The sequence below is a fragment of the Pan paniscus genome, chromosome 15 (assembly GCF_029289425.2).
Source record: "Pan paniscus chromosome 15, NHGRI_mPanPan1-v2.0_pri, whole genome shotgun sequence".
Classification (NCBI taxonomy): Eukaryota; Metazoa; Chordata; class Mammalia; order Primates; family Hominidae; genus Pan; species Pan paniscus.
Genome location: NC_073264.2, coordinates 76,429,846 through 76,453,737, shown reverse-complemented (window position 1 = coordinate 76,453,737; position 23,892 = coordinate 76,429,846). Strand labels below are relative to the sequence as shown.

Below are 23,892 nucleotides of genomic sequence, written 5' to 3'. Positions count from 1 at the left end.
AAGGAGTGGGATGGAGGCCTATTTTTAACTGTAAGTCCTTCTGTGCCATTTATTTTTCTAACTGTGTGCATGTAGATCTTCAATTAAATGTTTGTAAATTTTTAAAAATTCAGATCTGTCTGATTCCAAAGCTGCATCCCAGAGTTATGCCCCAGGCAGGCTAATCGGAAATTCATGGACAAGTCTGTTTGGAGTAGGCAGACAGAACTGTTGCTTACTTCATGGGAATCAAGCACAGTAGTGAGTGTCTTAGCCTTGGTTTGGCAGCAGTGCCTGGTGCATACATTCCTAAGGTAAGAAGCTGGCCAAGCCCTTCATCTCATACCCCGAATAGATGGACACGCAGATTCTGAGAGTCAGGGGAAATACCAGCCCCCATACTGTGTTGGACTGGAGGCCTCTTCATTTCCACTAGATTGCTGCTGAACTTGCCATCACCAAGAATAGGGATTCACTTTTGACTTTCTGGGCCCCTCCCAAACTTTAATATCTATGATTGAGACTCTCAGCAGCAGGGACCTGCTAACTGGAGAATGTCAGCAATTGGGTTGGCACAGGAGAAGGAGCTTCTCCATTGTGAAGTTCTTCTCAAAGGCTACTGTGGCAGGGTAGTTAATATGGGAGGGTCAGTTGGTTGGATAATGTCCCTTCTTATTTAAGAAAAAACAACAACACTTTTTTTAGACTTACGAATGCAATATGACTACAGTACTGAAAGTTTGGGAAATTCAGAAAGGTTGCCCCAAAACCCCACCACCCTAACACAATCAATCATTACTTTTTGCCATAGTTTCTCACTTCATTCTCCTCTGCATCTGTTTTTTTCAGTCTGTCATCACAGTGTACACTAATTTGACCCTCGTATCTTCTGCTAAATTTATATCATAAGCATTTTCCATGTTGTTATGTAAGCTTCATAACTATCATTTTAAATAGTGCATAATATGAAGTGCAGGATTTTGTCCCTGAACCTAGGAACACTGGAACCTGGTGTACGGTAGACAATACGTGTTTTTAAATGAATGGAATGAGTAATTGGGCCATAATTTATTATTCTTCTACTGTGGGATATTTAAGAAATTTGTTCCCAATCTTCCAACACATTGTCTTATTTCTTGCCTGAACGCCCTTCCTTTTTTCCCTTCTTCATTCAATTTCCCCAAGACATTCTCAAACTGCTCTTTGCCCCTCTTTCCCAGATCCCACTGGCTCTATCCTTCATGTATCATAAATCAACCAGGTGTGTGTTAAGCACAGGACAGGGTTGCATAAGAAAAGCCAAATCCTGTTCATGGTGGCTTAGCCGAGTGGGAAACATCCACAAGCCACGTGCAGATCCTGCCTGAGCTGAAACCCCACCATGTCCTTCAGAGTCAATGTGTTCTGTCAACACTGCTAACACCATCAGGTAGCCGTCTGCATAAAATAGTGGCCCAGACCCTGCCAGTTATTGCATCTCATTGCTTACATTTTTCATGTGAATTTAAACATTCAAACATCACGAACATGAAACATGAACACTCAACCCACTGTGGCATTTTAATGAGGTTCAACTGGGTTCAGCACATTCCACTACTTACAATTGTGTAAAAGCTTTTCGACCCGGATCACTTCCTTAGGTCTGACCCATTACAGCCAAGACAAACTTTGTGTTTTCTGAGCACTCGAAAGGCTGGGGAGAATTGTGTCTGGGGAGATGGTGAACCACCACAGGGCCTACCTTGGCTCTGATTAGCTGAACCAGACATTTAACTGAGCTAATCAAAAGCCCCTGAAGAGGAAATGGCTGCATGATAAACTCTGATGGGAGATTCTCACTCACTCACCCTGAAAACCCTCCCCACACACTTTACCTTGCTTTCTACTCTTTGCAAATCATAGCACATCTGCAGTTCCTAGAAGTTTCCCATGGAGAGAGTAAAGAGTTATTAATATTCCCATCTGACAGATGTGGCAATTGAGGCCTGGAAAAATAGGATGACTTTTGTGAGACTGCAGGACAAAGCACTAGTCATCTAAGGTTCCTTCTACTAAACAGATTTTGGTACAAACTAAGCTGTAAGAAAGAGGCTTAAAATACACAAGCCGGCTGGCATGGTGGCTCACGCCTGTAATCCCAGCACTTTGGGAGGCCAAGACAGGAGGATCACTGGAGGCTAGGAATTTGAGACCAGCCTGGTCAATAAAGAGAGACCCTGTCTCTACAAAAAAAAAATTTTTATAAAAGAAATACACCAGCCCACAGGTAGGTGGTCCAGGCTATTAGGGTGGCTCTGCCATCTTCAATGCAGGGCTTCCATTGCTGCATCCAAGGTAGCTTCTCCAGTGGTCCTCATCCCCCCAGTAAGAACGAGAAATGGGAAGAGAAGCAGCCATACACTCCTTTTTGGGGCCACACTCAAATGTGTGTTTCTTCTGATCCCTCAGTGGCTGAGACATTGTCACATGGACAGACCCAATAACAAAGGAGATTGGGTGGCCTTCTGTCCAGCTCCCACTCTGGAGTTCTGTTATCAAATGGAGGGGGAAATGGATATCGGTGGACAACCAGCCCACTGCAGCACATAAGTCATGACAACTTCACAGCTGGTAGATGAGGAAGCCCAAGGTGCTTGGTTTTAGCAGCCTCTGAGTGTCCCAGCATCTGCTCCCTAGTCACTCAGCAGAGCTTGCAGCCGTGATCTCCCTTTGACACACCTGGACCACAGCAGTGCAGGGAATCTGCTTAAGATCCGTGTTGTACTGGGCTCAGAACAACAATAAAAAAAGAAAACAAACAAACAAACAAAAAAGCATGGAAACTAGCCTTGCCCACTAGGAGCTTACATCTTAAAAAGCAACAGGCTTCCTTGTAGAACAAAGTGTGAAACCAACAGATGACTGGATGGCAAAACACAGACACCTACACCAGGCAAAGATTTCCATTCCAAGGGACAGGGCATCAAAAGATAAAGTGAAAAACCGCTTGACTGGTTTTTAAGCTTAGCCTCCTTCCCACCACCTCCCCCTGTGAGCCACCTCTCCCCACACCAAACAGTTCCCCTTTCACATTCTAAGCAAGCCATGTACACACTTACCTTTTTCCTTTGCTCTGCTAATCTAGCTCAGATAACATCTCTTTCTCAAGAGTGCCCTGTGTTTCCCAAACAAAAAGTAGTTGTTCTATCTCCCTAATCCCCAAACACTTTTTTATATGCAGATCAAATCACTATCACTTTGTATTAGGATCAATTGGGCATAAATCTGGGTCATCTCCTACAACCTAGAATAAGAATTTCACCTAATCTTATATACCCAGTGCTTAACACAGTAAGTACCTGGGAGATAATGGGGGCTTAATGAATGAGTTGCCCTTAGAACGGCAGAAATTGTGTCTTACTTATCTCCATATCCCTGGAGCATAGCACAATGCCTGGCATGTAGTTGGTTGTTCAAAAAGTGGAGTTTGATTGACTTGAATTTAATTAAAATGCAAATAGTACATCTACCCAGAGAAGCAGAGTCAGATACAGCAAAGACAGGAACCACAAAGTAGGGCATATCTGGTGCTAACCCAGTTCAGTTGCACTGACCGGGGGGTTTCAGTCTATAGATCCTATATGGCCAGCTTGGTCTGCCCAGCAGATGCCGAGGCTGGCAGTGCATTTGGCAAAGGTTCTCTAGAGCTTGGGCCAACCAAGCTGCATTTTGGGCTCCTCCTCCTCATTTTCTCTCCCCACACTCACCCTCCAAGGCTCAGTCCTTGCCTACAGCTCTGGTCTCCAAACCCCACACCTGCTTGGCACTAAGGTAGACTAGTGAACTAGACAGATAAGGTCCCTGTCCACGTGGCACTTAAAACCTATCCAGGGACCACACTAAGCTAAATGACCCCAAAGTGACATGCTCAGCTGTGCTTGTTACCTTGAGAGTAGCATCTGCCTTGAGGACACCGGGTATTACAGGCACAGCATGTCTTCTCTCCTGTACCTGGATTCAGAGAACATGACTGTGAGTCCATCTGAGTCCCAGACTTGCTACCTACCAGCCATGAGCCCATCTTTTATCCTCTCCGAACCTATCCCTTCATCTGTAAAATGAGGTCAGTAACAACCTCTGTTCTGCTTACCTTCCAGATTGGATGAGGATTAAATAAGGTATGTGAAAGGGCTTTGTAAGCTGTAAAGTAATACATGTTGCTTATGACTGTTGTTATAATTAGTATTATTATTACTAAGTAACCATTCCTCCTATCTCCTCCCTCTGACCATCAGTGATGCCAACATCCCAGTCTCCCAGCCTAGAGGAATCTTTGTTTCTGTCTTTCCAGAACGCTTTCTCCCCTTCATCAGATACCAAAGCTCCTTTTCCCTTTGGGAAGCACATTCCATGTGGCACATGCCCCTCCCGCAGCCCAGAGTCCTCCATGCACCTGGCCATGGTGATTCTCAGAAATGGGCACATGACTAAGCCAGCCAATTGGAGTCCTTCCTGGAATTTTCTCACCAAAGTTTGCGGGAAAAAACAGGGTCCTTTCTGCTGGGAGGTGAGAGTCTGGGACTGCCAGCAACCATTGATTCCATGATGTGGAGAAAGCCTGTCTGAAGAATAAAGTCAAGCAGAAAGAGAAAGAGAAAGAGAAAGACTGTGCCCTGGATCCAGCTGTTCCTAAAGCCAGCTGCAACCCTGAACTTCCCAGGTACACTCATAAAGACAAGCTCTCTTTTACTTGAGTTGAATTGAGTTGGGTTCTGTCACTCAAAAATGAAAGACTCTAGAGTAATAAAAGATTCAAAACTCAGGTGACATGTTCTGTTTGTCTCTTTCCTTTAACCCTAATGTTTAATCTGTTGAAACTCACATTTGTCCCTTCTGCTGCTACATGTTCCTGGCCAGATTCTCTTTGTCTCATACTTGGAGGCTGCCTGATGGGGAGAACTGCAGGATTCAAGCCAGACAGAGCTGGGTGAATCCCAATGCTACTACTTACTCATTGATCATGTGAACTTGGACTTCTCTGGCACTCAGTAACTTCATTTGTAAAGTGGGACAAATAACCTCTACCACGCAGAGCTGCTGTGAGTATGAAATGAGACGTCTATAAGAGCCCAGTGGGGACTCAATAAGGGGTAGCTATTATTACTATTTTTACAGCAGCCCCATTTGATCCATCAGTAGGAGAAGGTGATGCATCAATCCTGTTTTCAGTAGAGGGCATTAATCATGTTCTCTGAGCTCAAACATAAAAATAGGATCATGGTCCAGCTGAGAAAACCAAGCCCTGGAAGCTGTGGATGGTTGGGGGCCATTGGGTAGAACAAGAGGTGATGAAACCACTGGAGGAACGAGGCTTGGGCAGGGGTGGTCTCCTGGCACCAAGGAGAGGTGCCCTGGCTAACGCAGCCCCAGTCTCCACAGCAGCCAATCAGAGGCAAGTGCACAGGTAGGCTGAGGCAGCCATCTCTGGAGAGGCCAGGCCAGTCCCGGAAGGAGAGCCTTCTTCCAGGTGAGGTTGAGAGTGCGGTCATTGCTCAGAGACTTAGCAGACTTATGATTTGCTCTTAGTGTATAGTTGTAGGTGCTCTACAAAATACTGAAAGTGGAATCTATTGTTTCTTTTTTTTTGACCACTAGCTTGGCTCGTTATTTCTGAAGAAAGAGAACAGGGCCAGGAGTCTGACATCTGAGGCTTCAACCCCATTTGCGACTGATAAGCTATATGACCTTGGGAAACTGGTCTCCCCTCTCTGGGCCTTGATCCCCTCACCTGTGAAGGGGGTCAGTAAGGGGTGGCAGATGTTCTCTAAGGGCCCTTCCGATGCTAACATTCTAAGTCCGGTCCATCTCAGGCCTTGAGGAAGCTAATCAGGCTGGGCCCAGCCCCCCCACGATCCCAAACTGCACCAGAGTTTTGTTTTCAAGGAGGCCAAGGCAGCCGGGTATAGTGGCTCACCCCTGTAATCCCAGCACTTTGGAAGCCGAGGCAGATGGATGGCTTGAGTCCAGGAGTTTGAGACCAGCCTGGACAATGTAGCAAAACCCTGTCTCTACAAAAAATACAAAAATTAGCCAGATGGGTGGCACACATGTGTTGTCCCAGCTGCTGGGGAGGCTGAGGTGGGAGGATCACCTGAGCCAGGGAGGTCAAGGCTGCAGTGAGCCAAGATTGTGCCACTGCACTCCAGCCTGAGTGACACAGTGAGACCCTGTCTCCAGGAAAGAAAAAAAAAAAAAAAAAAAGGAGTCCAAGGCAGGACGTGGGGAGCCATAGCTATTTATCCTGGGAGAAATGATGGGGTGTGTGCTTGGAGAGGGAGAGCCCAGGGGACAGTATCCCCACTGGATAGTGCCACCTCTGTGACACCTCCCCTTGGAGAAAGGTGAACCAGGAGCTAGGGGTGAGCAGCTCTGTTTAACAGCTTTCCATTTGTTTACCAAAAAAATATTGTTTCATCATAAAAATTCCCAAAATAGTTCCTTCCCTGGTCAGACTGACTGGCAGGCGCCCAGCTTGGGAGCCCAGCCGTGCTGGAGACACACTCTCAGGAAGGCAAAATTAGCTAGAAAGGTCGGGAGCCGCAGTTTGGGGACCACCAGCCCCACACATCCTGTGGGGTGGGTGTAGAGGGTTAGAGCCACAAAATCACCTTTCTAGGGGTCTTTCTCTGGGCAGTGGCAGGATTTCCCCCAGAGGCTCAACAAACTTATTTTTAGCTAAGAAGGGCTTCCTCTGCTCTTGGCGAGGGAGGGGGTCATGTCTCCTTGGCTGGAAGTGACACAAATGTTTTACCCTCTGAGGGAATGCACCCTCCCACACTCATTCTGGCTAACACTCTCTCATCTCACAGCCCCTCAATGGCAGCTCTTCAGAGAGCCCTTCTCTTAAAGCCCTCTCCCCAAAATGGCCCAAATTAGGACCTTGGTTATAGAGTCTCGTAGAATGCTGCCTTTTATTCTTGGAGAACTTACCCCTGTTTGTACTTATAAGTATGAAGGTCTGTTATAGAACATTACTCAATACATATCCCCAGTGCCTCACACATAATAGGTTCTCAATAAGTCTGTGTTGAGTGGTGGGTGAATGCTCCCTCTGTCTGGGACCCCAGACACTTCCCAGGGACATGCCAGTCTTATGGGGACCTGTGTGTATTTGAGGATGAGAGAGTGAGGAAGAGGGATAAATAAAACATTTCCACTCCATCCCTGCGACTAATCTCTTCTTCTGCCACTCACCCCAACCTAGCCAGAGCAGGACCCCACAGAGGAAAATGACCCATAGTTAAGCAACAGAATCATCCTCACAGATGAGCCTTGCCAACAGCAGCCCAGAGCCTCCAGGCTGCATTGCCAAGCAAATGTGGCAGGCACTCGCATGGCCTCCGGAAAGGCCGACCAACCCCATCCCTACCACCTCATGCCTGAAGTCTTCCTTAGTCTGAGTGAAGTGGGAATAAATTCACCCTTAGAATACATTGCTAATTTTTACTGATCTGCAACATGCAATGTAAGTTAAAACATTGCCTGGGGCTGGGCGTGGGGGCTCAGGCCTATAACCCCAGCACTTTGGGAGGCCGAGGTGGGTGGATCTCTTGAGGTCAGGAGTTGGAGACCAGCCTGGCCAACATGATGATACTGGTGGTGCATGCCTGTAATCCCAGCTACTGGGGAGGCTGAGGCTGGGGAGGCAGAGGCTGCAGTGAGCCAAGATTGTGGCACTGCCCTCCAGCCTGAGCAACAAAGCAAGACTCCACCTCCAAGAAAAAACAAAAACAAAAACATTGCCTGGCTTTGCAACTCAGCTTTAAGACAAGTCTCCACCCTACATCCTGGAAAAAGAGAGAGAAAGAGAGAGAGAAAATGATACGAAGAGTGAAGATGTTTCCTTGGGCCATTCCACTCAGTGAATATGGGCTCCACAGTAAGACTGAGGAAAAAAGATGGCAGATGCTTCCCCAATTGGTCTCATTTACCACAAACCTTGACACCTTACGGCACCTGCGATGGGCTCTAATGTATAAAATGTGTATTTTTCATATATCTTGACCCCTAAATGCAAGGCAACTACTTTGTGACACATAAAGCCATGTATATGCTATGTTAGTAGAGAAGTTATCTTCACAAGTAATTTTACTGGATATGATTTTCTTCTTTACACACTGACTTTAGAATGTGACTCCCACTTAGCATCCAACTATATTGTTATTTGCATCTATTGAGAAAAAAGCAGACCGTAGAGCCAAGCAAGAGAAACAAAAAACAATCCTCTGGAATTCTACCACTCAGGGAGAACCACTGTGCATTTCTGAGGGGCTGTTTTTTAAGGCAAGTGTGTGTACAAATGTGTATTAATTCCATCAATATCTCATACAGGGAAAACCAGACAGATGTTCTTTTGAAGGTTACAAGTTGGTTTTTTCTTTTTTCCAAAGTCTTTTCTTTCCAATACAGTGGGATTTTCAAACTCCCCTCCATATTCTGGGTTGATTTTCTGCACTGTTAAAATGTGTGCCAGATAATCTTGACATCCTTGAGTCTAAGCGGGTGAAAGTCAGGATTCATTGGAAAAGATGGCTGAAGGGGCTGGGCATGGTAGCTCTCGCTTATAATCCCAGCACTGTGGGAGGCCGAGGCAGGTGGATCACTTGAGGTCAGGAGTTTGAGACTAGCCTGGCCAACATGGTGAAACCCCGTCTCTACTAAAAATACAAAAATTAGCTGGGCATGATGGCGCTTGCCAATAGTCCCAGCTGCTCTGGAGGCTGAGGCAAGAGAATCGCTTGAACCAAGGAGGCGGAAGTTGCAATAAGCTGAGGTCACGCCATTGCACTCCAGCCTGGGCAACAGAATGAGAATGAGACTCCATCTAAAAAAAAAAAAAAAGAATGGCTGAAGGACCAGGACCAATCTTTTCCCTTCTCCCTCTTCACAATTTGGCCTCCAGCTGGTCCGGTGGGGAAGCAGCCCCAGGAAAACCCTGGATTACGTCCTATGCTCCAAATCCCACATATGCTGTACCCACCCCAGAGTGCTGAGCTTTACCCCACACTTGTAACATCTGCAAAAAGGTAGGCTTATCACCATGCAGCCGTTCCCTCTTGAGACCAGATGACAGAGGGATAAATGGAAAGAATGTTTAGACTGAGAGAGGTAATTCAGAAAATAAACACCCTTATTTGACCCATTCAAGCCTTCTCTAATATTTGATTGTTTCTCTTCCCAGTTAAGGAGAAAGGGATAATTTGAAGAGCGACAGGGTTCAGCATTGAGTACTAACTAGGAAAAAAAAAAATGTTTGATACACCATGTGTTTTGTAAGGGTCTGGTTTGATTTCATTTTGCTTTCTTCAGTACTTGGTGGTTGCAAATCTAGTCCAAGACTGGCTGAGGATTTGCAAAATCAGTGGTTTTGACTAAGTATTTGGACTTTGATCTTTGAATGGGCACATACGTGGAATTAACCTTAAAAAGAAAACAGCTCTGCTTAGATGAAAGAAATTGCCAGCCGCTTGTTCCCCTGAACGTAGAGGTACTTCCATACCTTGGCCAAATGGACTACTAAGGAATTTAATAATTACCTTTCCAGTGAGAATGGCACATATTCACCACTCAGATTCAAGAATTTGTTTAAAAATGCAACTATAAATAGTGCAGGTACTTCCAGAATTTCTAACATCGGTCTTGCAAATTTCCTGTACTTATGAATAGCCTGTTGTTCAAAGCCACCCAACCACACTCAGCAACTGGGTTTGTGTGAGCCAGTGCCCCATTGCCACCTTTGTATTTATTTATTTAACCACCTTGTTCCCCGAATAATTTAAGATTGCTTTTTAAAACATATGAAATATAGGCTGGGTGTGGTGGCTCACGCCTGTAATCCCAGCACTTTGGGAGGCCGAGGCAGAAGGATCAGTTGAGCCCAGGAGTTCAAGACCAGCCTGGGCAACACAGTGAGACCCTCTCTCAGTTAAAAAAAAAAAGTAGAAAAAGAATATATATATATATATATATATGTATATGAAATATAATGAAAGCAAAACAATAGGTAAATGAAATAAAGGAAAAAGAGGAGCAAGAAAGAAAAAATAAAATGAAAATGCTAAGAGTGACATTTTGGCTCTGTCGGTTGTGAGGGGCTGTACATTTGCTCAAGATGTAACTTCAAATTTAAATATGAGCTTCCTAGTGGGTAGAGCAAAAAAGAAAAAAAAGGAGGCATGGTCAGTTGTATGGTTTATAGTGTCCATAAACTAAAAGCCAGGTGTTTAGGAGAAGCATAACTATTCCTGGAATGAAGAAAGAGAAATTTATTCCATTGATCCCCATAAAGAAAACAACACTGTAACCATAAATATGACAAGAAGTCCCATAATTTTGTCTCTTAAAACATCTCCTGGCAGACGCAGTGGCTCATGCCTGTAATCCCAGCACTTTGGGAGGCCAAGGTGGGAGGATCACTTGAGATCAGGAGTTCAAGACCAGCCTCGGCAACATGGCGAAACTCCATCTCTACAAAAATTATAAAAATTAGCTGGGCATGGAGGCGCACACCTGTGGTCTCAGCTACTTGGGCGGGAGTGAGATGGGAGAATCACCTGAGCTCAGGGAGGTTGAAGCTGCAGCGAGCTGTGATTGCACTACTGCACTCCAGCCTGGGCAACAGAGTGAGACCTGTCTCAATTGAAAAAACAAAAACAAAAACAAAAAAACACGACCTGCTGCGGTGGCTCATGATCCCAGCACTTTGGGAGGCCAAGGTGGGTGGATCACCTGAGCTCAGGGGTTGGAGACCAGTCTGAGCAACCTAGAGAGACCCCTGTCGCTATTTAAAAGTAAATACATATATACATATATAGGTATATATGTGTATACGTATACGCGTACACGTATGTATACGTATATGTATATATGTGTATATATACACACATATATGTATACATATATAAAAGTAAATACATATATGTACATGTGCACATATATGTACATGTGCACATATATGTACATGTGCACATATATGTACATGTGCACATATATGTACATGTGTACACATATGTACACGTGCACATATATGTACACGTGTACATATATGTACATGTGTACACATGTGTACACGTGTACATATGTGTACATGTGTACATGTGTGTACACGTGTACATATGTGTACATGTGTGCATGTGTACATGTGTACATGTGTACATATATGTATATATGTACATGTGTACATATGTGTGCATGTGTACATGTGTACATATATGTACATGCGCACATGTATGTATATATGTACATATATGTACATGCGCACATATATGTATATATGTACATATATGTACATGCGCACATATGTGTATATATGTACATATATGTACATGTGCACATATATGTACATGTGCACATATATGTACATATATGTATATGTGCACATATATGTACATGTGTACATATATGTATATGTGCACATATATGTACATATATGTACATATATGTATATATGTACATATATGTACATATATGTATATATGTACATATATGTACATATATGTATATATGTACATATATGTACATATATGTATATATGTATATATGTACATATATGTATATATGTACATATATGTACATATATGTATATATGTACATATATGTACATATATGTATATATGTACATATATGTACATATATGTATATATGTATATATGTACATATATGTACATATATGTATATATGTACATATATGTACATATATGTATATATGTACATATATGTACATATATGTATATATACACACACACACACAGCTGATTAAAATCATCTCCACGGAAGACTGAAACCACATGGTTCCGACCTATAGCTGATGTGATTCAATGATAAATTTTAAGAACTAAGGGGCTGGATAGACTGTATAAGCCCCTAGATAATCTTCATCAACATTTAATTCCCTAAACCAGGTATTTATAAGCACCATGAGCACAATGAATGAGTCTGTGGTTGTTTCCTCCCAAACCAGCATTTGGGATGTCAGTTCACTATCACTCCATTTGTTTAACTTTAGCTAAGCCAGGGTAGGGTCAGTGTCACTGGCGGGTGGTACAGGGAGGTGATCATGCCTCTTCTCCACCATCCCCTTTCTTCTCTTACAGGGAACACTTGTAATGTCAAGTTCTTTCCTTTTCTCCTTTTCGAGGCCTAATGGGCCCATCTAAGAACAGCTCTCTCTCACACAGTACTGCCTTCAGACAAGTGGAGCTCAGGCCTCATTCAAAATTTCTAAGTCCCTCTCTTCCCATCCACTCCCCCAGGTGCCCTGAAGGATTCTGGGATTCGTGTCCATGGAGTTGTTCTGGGGCCCGGCTGGGTCCGGGTTCCAGGAAAATGTCAGGGCAATCAGATCTTTCCTTCTGGCTGGCAGAATATTTCTTCCATGGGATGGCATGGGATTGGGCTGATTGAATGGTATTGACATGTTGATTTGAGGTGACTCACACTTTCATCAGAAACAGGGAGCATGCAGGGCTCTGCACTATTAGTGACCCCCACAGACCATTGGGCATAAGCTGCATGCGTGGGCCTGTGTATCAGCTCTCTCCTGCTTCCTTTCTCCTCCCCGCAAGAAATAATCTCACCCTAAGGGCATCCCTGAGTCCATACATAGGCAGTTTCTTTGTCTGCTGTATTCCAACTCACACCTACTGATCTCAAGAGGAAAAAATGTTTCCCTTTTTCTCCCTTCACTCTATTCCATTGGTGAGCAAAATCCCAAACCCTAATCACATCTGATTATCAGTGGAGCTAATGAAGCCTAAGAGAAGGAAGAGAAAGCCAAAGCATAAAAGTCAAATGAACCACGCTCAAGATCTGGGACCATCCCCATCCAAAGCCCTTAGAATATCTCATCTCATCCTTGCAAAGTCGCCACCTACCTCCACTTCTAATAAAAGCTGCTCACCCCTACCACCAGCATTCGTGATCATTACAAACAATGTCTTATTTAGTTTTATAATTTTTCCATTTAAGCACTGATGGTGAAAAAGACGGTTTCATACCTGCATTAAGTCTAAATGGGCAGTATTTCAACTGTATATGGAGTTAAGCAAGTTTCAAAGATTAACTAAACCGCACTGCCATCATGTATAATCGCATTATTTTTATGAGAAAATGTATTCCCAGTTCCAATAACCACTTTATAATTGAGCTTCTGGTACAGAAAGCTAGGCTCTTCCTATCCAGTATCACCTACACATGCAAAAAAGCAAGAACTGGGAACACTGACCACCACTGACAATGTCTAATGCCTGAGCATCTTAAGAGGGGCAGATTCTTCCAAAAATGGTCACTTCTGTATTCATTTGAAATATTGGTGCAACAAGTATTATTACAACAAAAATGCCTATATGTGCAAACATGCACACACAAACATGTACACACATACCCTGCAAAGAGCTCCAAAGTGTGAGAGTTGGTTCAAGTATTAAAGCACCATTTGGTAGGGCAGGGTCAGGGTTTGCATGTTGGGATTTGCACTCAGGAACATTGGGTTCTAAGATCCCTCTGGGGACGTGATACAGTCATTGGGAAAAGTTATATTCTTTTCTTTGTAGGCTATTTGGGATATTTAAACCTTTTATTAAAAATATTGCTTGTACTTTTGATCATGAAAATGTAGACATGTATTTATATAAAATCAAATTACTATTGGTGGGTTAAATAGAAAATGAGGATGGAAATGCAGTGAGTTGGCCAGTTATGGTGGCTCGCACCTGTAATCTCAGCACTTTGGTAGGCTTGGGCTGGAGGATCACTTGAGGCCGGGAGTTCAAGACCAGCCTGGACCACACAGCAAGACCCCATCTCTATCATAAAGTAAAATAATAAAATAAAATAGAAATACAGTGAATTAAGACACAGGCATCCTCAATTCCAGACCAGCTCTTCCACTGACTGTGTGGCCAAGGGTGTTACCTCACCATGCTGAAACTCATAATACTCTGTGGAAGGGAAGGGTCAGGCCAGATTTATATCAAAGGGCCCTTCCAGGCTGAATGTCCAGGATTTCATCCCTCAACCAGTCCTGAGTCACTCTACACTGTCATCGTGTCCACGCAGGCCCTGAAGCACCAGTCCCAGGGCTGAGAACCTCCAACCTGTTTCCTAGGTGAGAGGAGAATCTGCTTCCCGCGGAGGCAGATGTCTGCACACTCTCACCTCCCTCCTCTATCTCCAAACATTTGGTGGCCTCCTGTATACACAAGCTCACGGGCTTCGTGATGCTGAGTATAAACACAGTGAGGTCCAGACCCCGAAACTACGAGGAAACAGATGATGGTATCATAACAAAAGGCAGAAAGCTTGGGGAGTGTGTCCAAACCACATAGCAAATCCACAGAGTAGTGTTCACTCCCTGCAGGAGGAGCTGGGGGGGTCACCAGGCTGGTCATTCTCTCTGTCCCTGCCTGCCCACTCTGTACCCCTGGAGGCCCAGACAGCAGGGCTGGCATGACAGTGAGGATGGATTTGTCCTCAGCATCCACCCTCTTGAAGCAGATAGTGCTGGGCAGCCCCTGAGAATGTTTGCTGGTGGCAGTTCTTGGCCACACAACAGTCAGAAAAAAGCCCCTCCTAAGTACTGGTATTCATAGCACAGAAATGCAATCTCCAGGATAAAATAGGAAGGGAGGAGAGTTGTGTGGGGTGCTATGGATGGGGAGGAGGGCCTCCGGATGGTTGTGTTACATTTTTATAATTCTAACAAGTTGTGGATGTGTTTCTGCCACATACTTCTAGAGGTTAAACCAGGATACACCAAGAACACAGAATTAGGTCTGCATTGTGGGCTTGGGAAATGATTCTGCCACTAGATTATAAGCTCCGAGAAGGCAGGGGCTTCGTCTGCCTTGCCCACAGTTGTGGGCATGGCTGTACATCCAGGAGGTCTTCAATACATATTTGTCGTAGGCTTGTTAATCAACCAAAAAGCAAGTCGACTTTGAGTAAGAGTCTAAGACTTACTCTGAATAAGACTATGAGTAAGAGTTATTTTAAATGAGTAGTGAATTGGAAGATCAAGCAAGGGAAAAGGAAATTGCAGTAGGGCCAGGCACAGTGTCTCATGCCTGTAATCCCAGCACTTTGGGAGGCCAAGGCAGGTGGATCGCCTGAGCTCAGGAGTTCAAGACCAGCCTGGCCAATATGGTGAAACTCCATCTCTACCAAAAAGACATAAAATTAACCAGGCGTGGTGGCACGTGCCTGTGGTCCCAGCTGCTTGTGGAGGCTGAGGTAGGAGGATCACTTGAGCCAGGAAGGCAGAGTTGCAGTGAACTGAGATCACACCACTGCACTCCAACCTGGGTGATAGAGTGAGACCCCATCTCAAAAAGAAAAAAAAAGGAAACTACAGACAAAATTGGGAAGGAGGTGGGAAGTGGGGCTGCATTCCATGGCAGGTCAATGTTGTTGCCTTTCCAGAACCACAGAAATTCATCCCAGAAATCATGTTAGCCACTCGAGGCTACTATTTGCCCCCAAAGTTTAAATATATCATATAAAACTTTATAAAGTTTTAAATATAGCATATAAAACTTTATAAAGTTTTAAATATAGCATATAAAACTTTATAAAGTTTTAAATATAGCATATAAAACTTTATAAAGTTTTAAATATATCATATGTGTCATCATTATATATGATACATTTAAAACTTTATAGTTTTATATTAGCTATATTAGGCTATATTAGCTCTCGGGGTGGGACATAGTGAAATTTTCCTCTTGTCATCTAAAAAGGCCAAGGAAAGGAACCTCTCATTCACTGAGAGGTGGGCATAGCACCCTAGTTCTCCCCGGGGCAACTTCTGGCCAGGCCGAAGCCCTCATTCCCTCTGAAACAGAGGTGGTAGAGGCCAGGAGCAAGCATGGAGGAGGAGAGGAAAGGAGGCCAAAAAGGCCCTCTCCCCACTTGGGCCCACTGCGCTCAAATCCCCCACCCCAACGTCCCTCCAGATCCTCCATGGACGGTTCTCTCCTCTTTGGCATGTTGCTAATTTCTGAAAAGAAGGTCCTGGGAGCTATGATTGTCCTGTACCCCCGAAGACGTACACACTAAGGAAGGTGTGAAGCTGCCGCAATCAGATGGTGCCCTTAACAACAGCCAGGGTGAAACCCCCTGAACACCTGGCTTTGTGAATTTCACAGCCTATTAACCCTGGTGGGTCTTTCCTTAAGACTTCTTACACCAGCCCTTTAGGGGAATGGGGGCAGGCAGGGAGCTCAGGCCTCTGCTCTACCCACCGAAATTGGTTCTAGGGCCCACTGTGGACAAACCACAGACCTCTGAGGATTCAGTGAGATAGTATAGGCAAAAATTGCACAGTGCCTGGGAAACAGGCATGCTTTTTTTTTTTTTTTTTTTTTTTTTTTTTTTTTTTTTTTTTTGAGATGGAGTCTTGCTGTCGCCTAGGCTGGAGTGCAGTGGGGTGATCTCAGCTCACTGCAACCTCCACCTCCCTGGTTCAAGCAATTCCCCTGCCTCAGCCTCCTAAGCTAAGCAGGGTCGGGCCTGGTTAGTACTTGGATGGGAAACAGGCATGCATTCTACAAATATTTACTAGCATTTACTATGTGCCAAGTACTGTTCTAGGCACTAGGGATACAACTCTGAACAAAGTGAAATCCTGTTCTTCTGGAGCTTCCATTCCACTGAGAGAGGCAGATAACACATAAACAATATATGTCAGATGCTAAGGGAAAATAATCAAGGAGGCCAAGGCAATGAGAGGCCACCATCTAGGCCGGAGGGCCAGGTAAGGCCTCCCTGAAGGAGGCCACGGAGCAACGGCCACCAGCCCCTCCAGAGGTGAGAGGGCTCATTTGAGAGTAGGAGGTTCACTGGAAAGCCTGGCTGTGCCTTAACACAGAGCAGGAGGTGATGGGGAAGGGAAGAGAGGGTGGGTTGCCATTATCCATCTCCACCTTAAAGAGAGTTGGTGTGGTTCGAATGAATTTCCCAGAAGCCCCTCCCTCACCTGCTGCAAAGGAGTCACTGGTTGTCCTGAGGGCTGCTTATTAAAGATTGTTTCCAGCTGCCTCAAACCAACGGCAGTCCCCTATATGTGTGCTTCTGAGAGGCTCCTCTCCCAACAGCCAGTGCTGCCTCAGTTTCCCCTGGGTTGTCAGTCTTTTGAAGTCTAAAAATTAAATGATTCAGATCAAATTCTTGATCTGGCACTTACTGGCATGTGTCCTTGAGTGGGAAAATTTCTTAACCTTATAGCCGGGCACAGAGGTTCTTGCCTGTAATCTCAGCACTTTGGGAAGCTGAGGCGGGAGGATTACTTGAGGGCAGGAGTTCAAGAACAGCCTGGGCAACATGGTGAAATCCCGTCTCTACAAAAAAAAAAAAAAATTCTTAACCTCTGTGAATGTGCCTCAGTTTTCTCCCCTGCAATGTGGAAATTAGTGCCAATGCCTACCTTGGCATTGGCCATAGGATAATAAAATGGGCTCATCCAGGAAAGCACTTAACACAGAGCCTGGCACACATAACTGCCTTAAAAATGTTTGTGACAGACCCCAGGTCACATCCTTTATCCCTCTGTATACTAGGCCCTTGTCCTTTTACGCTCTCTGATGTCAAGGCAGCTGCAGCTGTGAGATTTTCCAGCCCTTACCCAAAGCTGAGAACTAAAGACTGTTCATGGTACATTTCTGTACTAAAGGAATAGGAAAGCATATGATTGGAGAACCTGATGGAGACCCCACCCTTCTGGACAAGCATTGACACTCAGGAATATCTGCTGTTGTTGCTACCCAGCTTCCATTCATGCTATCTTCAGGAATGATGCCCTGATTTCCCCTACAGAACATGGTACCCCACTCCCATTCCCAAAGCTTCAGATGGAGGCCTCTCCTGGCCTCAGAGTAGAGCACAAACCTAGGACTCAACCAATCAACGCACTCCATTCTCCTCACCACAGCAACTGGTTGGAGGATAGAAACACCGTCCATCTGAACCAATGACAGCCAGGCCTAAACTTTGGTCTGTGGGGAAACAGATGCTCTCTTTCCTACTGAATTGGATCTTAGAAGAAGTTACTTGGAGCCACTATGAATTTCTTCATTTTTTAAATCAGCATGCCCCCATTACTGTGTGAATTTTTAAAAAGGATGAAAGCTCAGAGCCAAAGGATTATTTGATATAACATATGTGAAAGCTTTTTGTACAAGGCAAAGTTCTATGCAAAATGTCAGAGCTCCTAAAGTCAAGCTATAAAATAAGATTGAGCTACTTTCACTGAGTCTTTTACTCTGCATCAGGTGTTTTATATGCACTATTGAATGTTACTGAATTTAATACTACCAATTGCCCTTTGAGGTAGGAATTATTTAAGGCCCATTTTGCAGATAAAGAAAGTAAAGCTTAGTAAAACTAAGTATGCCCAAACCCACACTGGGGGGTTCTCTGGTAGAACAGCCTGCCTGTGTTATATACCCATATGACCAAAGGAACTGTGGAGTTGAACTTGTGTAACCTCACCAGATTCTGCATACAAGATGAAGTCACATTAGCTGTTATACCCAAATTTAGCTAAGTCATGCAATTATGCCCAAGTTCAGCTGAGTCCTGGCCCCTTTCTGCTCACAGGGATCTCATGCTACCCCTCCTTTGCCCTTCTCTCTCCCCTATCTCAAGCTCCACACACCAGAATACCAAAGCAACTCCCCTATTCCCCACCCCCTGGTGCAAATCACTCAGACCAATGCCTGGAGATCTCAGTTTCCAGCCATAGCAAAGCAAGATCACCCAGCTACAATGATACAATTGCCTGCCAATCACAAGCCAGCAGCTCTATCATTTTGTAGAGAAGGTTGGCTTCTCCTCTTATCTCCTCCATATTTCCACCCTCACATGTGGCCTTTTCTCTCCATTCATCTCGGTCCTTGGAGAAGGAAGGTCCTTTCTGAGTCTCTTCAATATCCAAGGTCTAATCTCTTCTGTATGTGATCCCCACCTACTACTGGAATCTTCCTCCACCCTTGGCTGGTGTGTCTCTACAGGCATCTCCTCCTACTGCTCAGATGGCACCTTCACCAGCTCCTCCTCCCCCTCCTGCCATCTTCTAACTCTGGAAAGTCACCAGGACTCAGTCCTGGATGCCACACCATTTTCCCTTCATAAGCTCTTCCTCAAGTAGGCCATTTCTCTCATGGCTTCAGTGACCACTTCTCTGAGGACAAATTCTAACCAAATCTCAGGCCCGGCCCACAGAACGTCCACTTGGATATATCCCTGTCACCTTAAAACCTTCAAGCTTAGAAGGGCCCCAAGTCCTCCCTGACAATTGGTTCTCTCTCTCCTAACTTCTCTATGTCTGTGAGCACATCTGTTTGTTTTCAGTTTAGGGGAGGAAAATTGCAGCCAGGCCTCTGCCATAACTAGCAATACTTAGCACCACTCTCTCCCTCCCCAGATTAAAATGAGTTGTCCTGTAGTAGGGTAGCTAATGACCACTCTGTGACAACCAAAAATCTCAGTGGCTTAACACAATACAGGTTAATTTCTTACTTCTGTCACAGATCAATGAGAAATCAAAGGTGAGGAACTCCGCTCCATATAGTCATTCAGGGACCCAAGCCCTTTCCCTAGTGGCTCTGTTATCTCCTAAGACTTGGAATCCCCCACTACATCCTCAGTGTACAGCCAGCAGATGAAAGACCAGAGAGAGTGATGGATCACAGGGGACACTTTTAGGAACCAGGACCAGAGGTGGTATACGGCACTTTCACCTGCATCCCACTGGTCGGGACTGAGTCACATGCCCCAACAAACTACAAGAGAGGCTGGGAAATGTAATCTAGCCATGTGCCCAAAAGGAAAAGGAAATGGAGGTTGGTGAACACATAGCAATCACCTCTCAGCCTGGAGTGCTTGGTCTGCAACCTAACCCCTCAATAAGCCCCATATCTTGAAGAATTTCAACCTTGTCTCAACCAAGCAGCCCAACCACAGCTGCTCAACCTGCCCCTAAGTATCAACTTAATGACATTGGTTCTCACACAATTGCTAGTCTTCGTTCATCCAATAAACAGTTACTGAGCACTTAATCATCCCCCAGTTATTATGCTATACACCAGAGAGGCAAAGGCAAGTAAAAAAGTGATCCCTGCCCTCAAGAAGACCCCATCTTGTATGACCTCATTCAAACCTAAGGAAAACATTTACTATATTATTATTTCACCATTTAAAATCCTTTTCTTGGCTGGGTGCGGTTGCTTACGCCTGTAATCCCAGCACTTTGGGAGGCCGAGGCGGGCAGATCACTTGAGGTCAGGAATTCAAGATCTGCCTGGCCAATATGGTAAAACACTGTCTCTAATTTTTGTAAAAATACAAAAATTAGCCGGGCATGGTGGCAAGTGCCTGTAGTCCCAGCTACTCAGGAGGCTGAGACAGGAGAATCACTTGAACCCAGGAGATGGAGATTGCAGTGAGCCGAGAAAGCACCACTACACTCCAGCCTGGTGACAGAGCAAGACTCCATCTCAAACAAACAAACAAACAAACAAACAAAAAAACCCTTTTTTTGTCAAATATACAGGAAGGTGCCTAAAAAATAGGAACCTCACACAAATGTTAATTGCTTGTTATTGGGGAATAGGGGGTATCACCCAGGGCATGGTCTTGATTCCCCAGTACGAGTGATCACGCCTCTTCCTTTGTTCCTTTGCCAGTTAACTCTTGGAATTACCCTCCGCCATGCTTCTCCCAGACTGACATGTGGGGAAGGCTGGCATCTCCATGTTTCTAACCTCTCTTCTGGTTGCCTCATAAAGTGTCTGGCTGTGGATCCGCTCCAGCCCCATACCAGCCCCAGGGCAGCAAGGCCTACCAAGAGGCCCAGGCAGCAGGTACTTATCTCCAGAGCCATCAGGTATTTCGTGATGAGGTCTGAGGATTTATGATGGTGGTGCCTGGCTTCCTCAGTCTCCAACCAGGCACCATGAATGAAGTAGTGGGTAGGGTCTGCTGTCTGTACAACATCAAACATGCCCCAGATGCTCTTCAGAGTAGAAATCCATCAGGAGTTTTTGATTGTCCAGCATTAACTCCCTTAATCATCTGGGACAACTCCCCATTGTGCGGTATGGGATAAATGCAGTCCCTCCCCATCTCCAACCACCTCCAGAAATGGAAATGAGGAGGTTCTCTTTTTGACCTCCGCCACACTGAGCAGGCCTGGGAACGTGACCTAGGCTCAGCTAATCAGCCATTCCTACCAGGGATTTTGAGGCTGGAATGAGTGACCGAAGCAAAGGGCCAGTTCAGGGGCATTTGAGGAAGAGGCAGTATGTCTGATGGCAATGGTGACAGTGCTCTGGAGGCCGGGAGCAGGGGCAGCAATTTGGGGTCAGGCTGACCCAGATAAAACACCTTTGTGCTCTTTGCGTCACTCCTGGTCACTTTCCAAGCCTGCTTTTCTAACCCCCAACAACTCTGTGAACCCCTGATAGCCTTCCTGTAATTTCCCTTTTTCCCTTATAGTCAAAGCCTCTGACTGATATGATGCCAAACCACCTCCGAGTCAAGGCCACATGGGATGGAGCGCACAGACAGACCAAAATCGCCTACTCCAACCCACCTCCACGCCTGCCTAAACAAATCCATCCACCTCCTGCCCAAGCAGAGCTCTGAGAGGTCATCTCCAAGCATCACAAGAGCTGACGAGAGGATGCTGCTGTCAGGGGTCAGGGTCAACTCCAGGAGAGGAGTTGAGGTGATGCTGCTGTTCACCTCTGAAAGTCTCTAAAAACAATCACAATAAGATCCAGCAGAATTTCAGAGGACTTCAGGCTCTTCAGAGGATGGGCTCTTCAGATACAGAAAAGCTGAAACTCACCTGGTTAAACTTAGTCCCCGCATTGAAGAGGGCCCTTTGGGTACTGGGGGCTAGTTTAGGGAAATTCTGAAACGCCTTTTTACATCTCCCAAAGAATGCAGAAACCCATTTTGGATCCTTTAATGCAATCTGACAGGTAATATGTCTTAGTCCATTTTCTGATGCTATAACAGAATATCACAGACTGGGTAATGTATAAATGATAGAAGCTTATTTGGCATATGGTTCTGGAGGTTGGGAAGTCCATGAGCATGATGCTGGCATCTTGCAAGGGCCTTCATGCTGCATCATCCCATGGCAGAAGGTGGAAGGACAAGTGAGCATGCAAGATAGAGAGAAGGAAGGAGCAAACTTATCCTTATATCAGGAACCCACCTCCATGATAACTAACCCACTCCTATGATAAGGCATGAATCCATTCAGGAGGGCAGAGTCCTCATGACCTAATCACCTCCTATTAGGCCCCACCTCCCAACACTGTTGCATTGAGGATTAAGTTTCCAACACATGAGCTTTGGGGGACACATTCAAACCACAGCAGCTAGTTGTGGAGTACAGGCTTTAAAATACACAGAGGCCAGCTATGGCGGCTCATGCCTGTAATCCCAGCACTTTGGGAATCTGAGGCAGGAGAATCACTTGAGGCCAGGAGTTTGAAATCAACCTGAGCAACACAGCAAGACCCTGTCTCTACAAAAAAAAATTAAAAAATTAAAATAATAATAATAAAATACAACCACCCCCAGCAATGGTATGAACACCTTCATAGTTCTAAATCAGTCTGTACTTTTCCCTCATTCTCCCCTGAACATGTACCTGATTTGGAATCTTGACACATCTAAAAGTTCTCTCCTTGCACCAGTTATCCCATCCCTCTGGTTACAGTTTCCCCTGTTATTGGCTAAGAATGACTACCATCTAATCTCACTCTCTGAGGCATGGACCCATGAGGCATGTGTTAGTCAGGATTCTCCAGAGAAACAGAACCAATAGGATGTAGCTATAAAGAGAATGAGACTTATTATAAGAAATTGGCAGCCTTGGCAACATAGTGAGACCCTGTCTCTACAAAAAAATTAAAAGTTAACCAGGCATAGTGGTGCATGCTTTTAGTCCCAGGTCCTTGGGAGACTAAGGTGTGAGGATCACTTGAGCCCAGGAAGTCGAGGCTGCAGTGAGCCATGAACGCATCACTGCATTCTAGTCTGGGCAACAGAGCAAAACAATGTCAAAAAAAAAAAAAAAAAGGAAAGAAAGAAAGAAATTGGCTCATACAATTATGGAGACTGCCAGGTCCCAAGATCTGCAGTGGGCAGTCTTGAGACCCAGGAGAGCTGATAGTGTAGATCCAGTGTGAGGGCCTGCAGGCTCAAGACCCAGAAAGAGCTGATGTTGCAGTTTGAGTCCGAAGGCAAGAAAAAAACCCAAAAACCAATGTTCCCACTTGAAGACAGTCAATAGGAGGAATTTCCTCTTCTTCCAGGGAGGGTCAGCCTTTTGTTCTATTCAGGCCTCCAACTGACTGGAGGAAACCCGCCCACATTAGGGAGAACTATCTGCTTTACTCAGTTATCAACTGAAATGTGGAAGACTTATCCGAAGACACCCTCACAGAATCACCTGAAATAATGTTTACCAAATATCTGGGCACCCCATGGCTCAGTCAAGTTGATGCATACAACTAATCATCACAGACCTTAATAAATTTTTGCCCTTAGATAACTCCTTTTCCAGCTATCACCCCCTGCCAACATACACACACACTCTCCTCAGAAGAAGAACTATGGTAGAAATTCTATAAATCCCCTAACAATAGGAAACTGGGCAACTATGCTATGTCCTGGCCAGATGAGCAACTCCTGAAGAAATTATCATTCTCCTTACTAAGCCGTGGTCTCATCTCCTGCCCATATTCCACCGATGCCCAGTCTCACCCCTCTGACCTTTTCTTCACACTCCTGCATCCACTACCTGGTCCCGACTCTTATCATCTCAAGCCCAAACTACTGTGATCGCCTCTGAATGAGTCT

General features: G+C 45.0%; 1 protein-coding gene across 3 annotated transcripts in view; it reads right to left on the bottom strand.

Moving 5' to 3' along the window:
* JDP2 (Jun dimerization protein 2) overlaps nt 1-23,892 on the bottom strand; it is a 135,182-nt gene that overhangs the window by 101,717 nt on the left and 9,573 nt on the right. Inside the window, exon 1 of one of the 3 annotated variants that reach the window (XM_057299766.2) lies at nt 17,198-17,215. The exons of 1 other annotated variant lie outside the window; for it this stretch is intronic. The gene's annotated coding sequence lies outside the window, so the exon portion shown is untranslated. Of the gene's footprint in view, nt 1-3,903; nt 3,922-17,197; nt 17,216-23,892 lie in introns of those variants that run through there. One more of the 3 variants, XM_057299767.2, reaches the window with a different exon arrangement.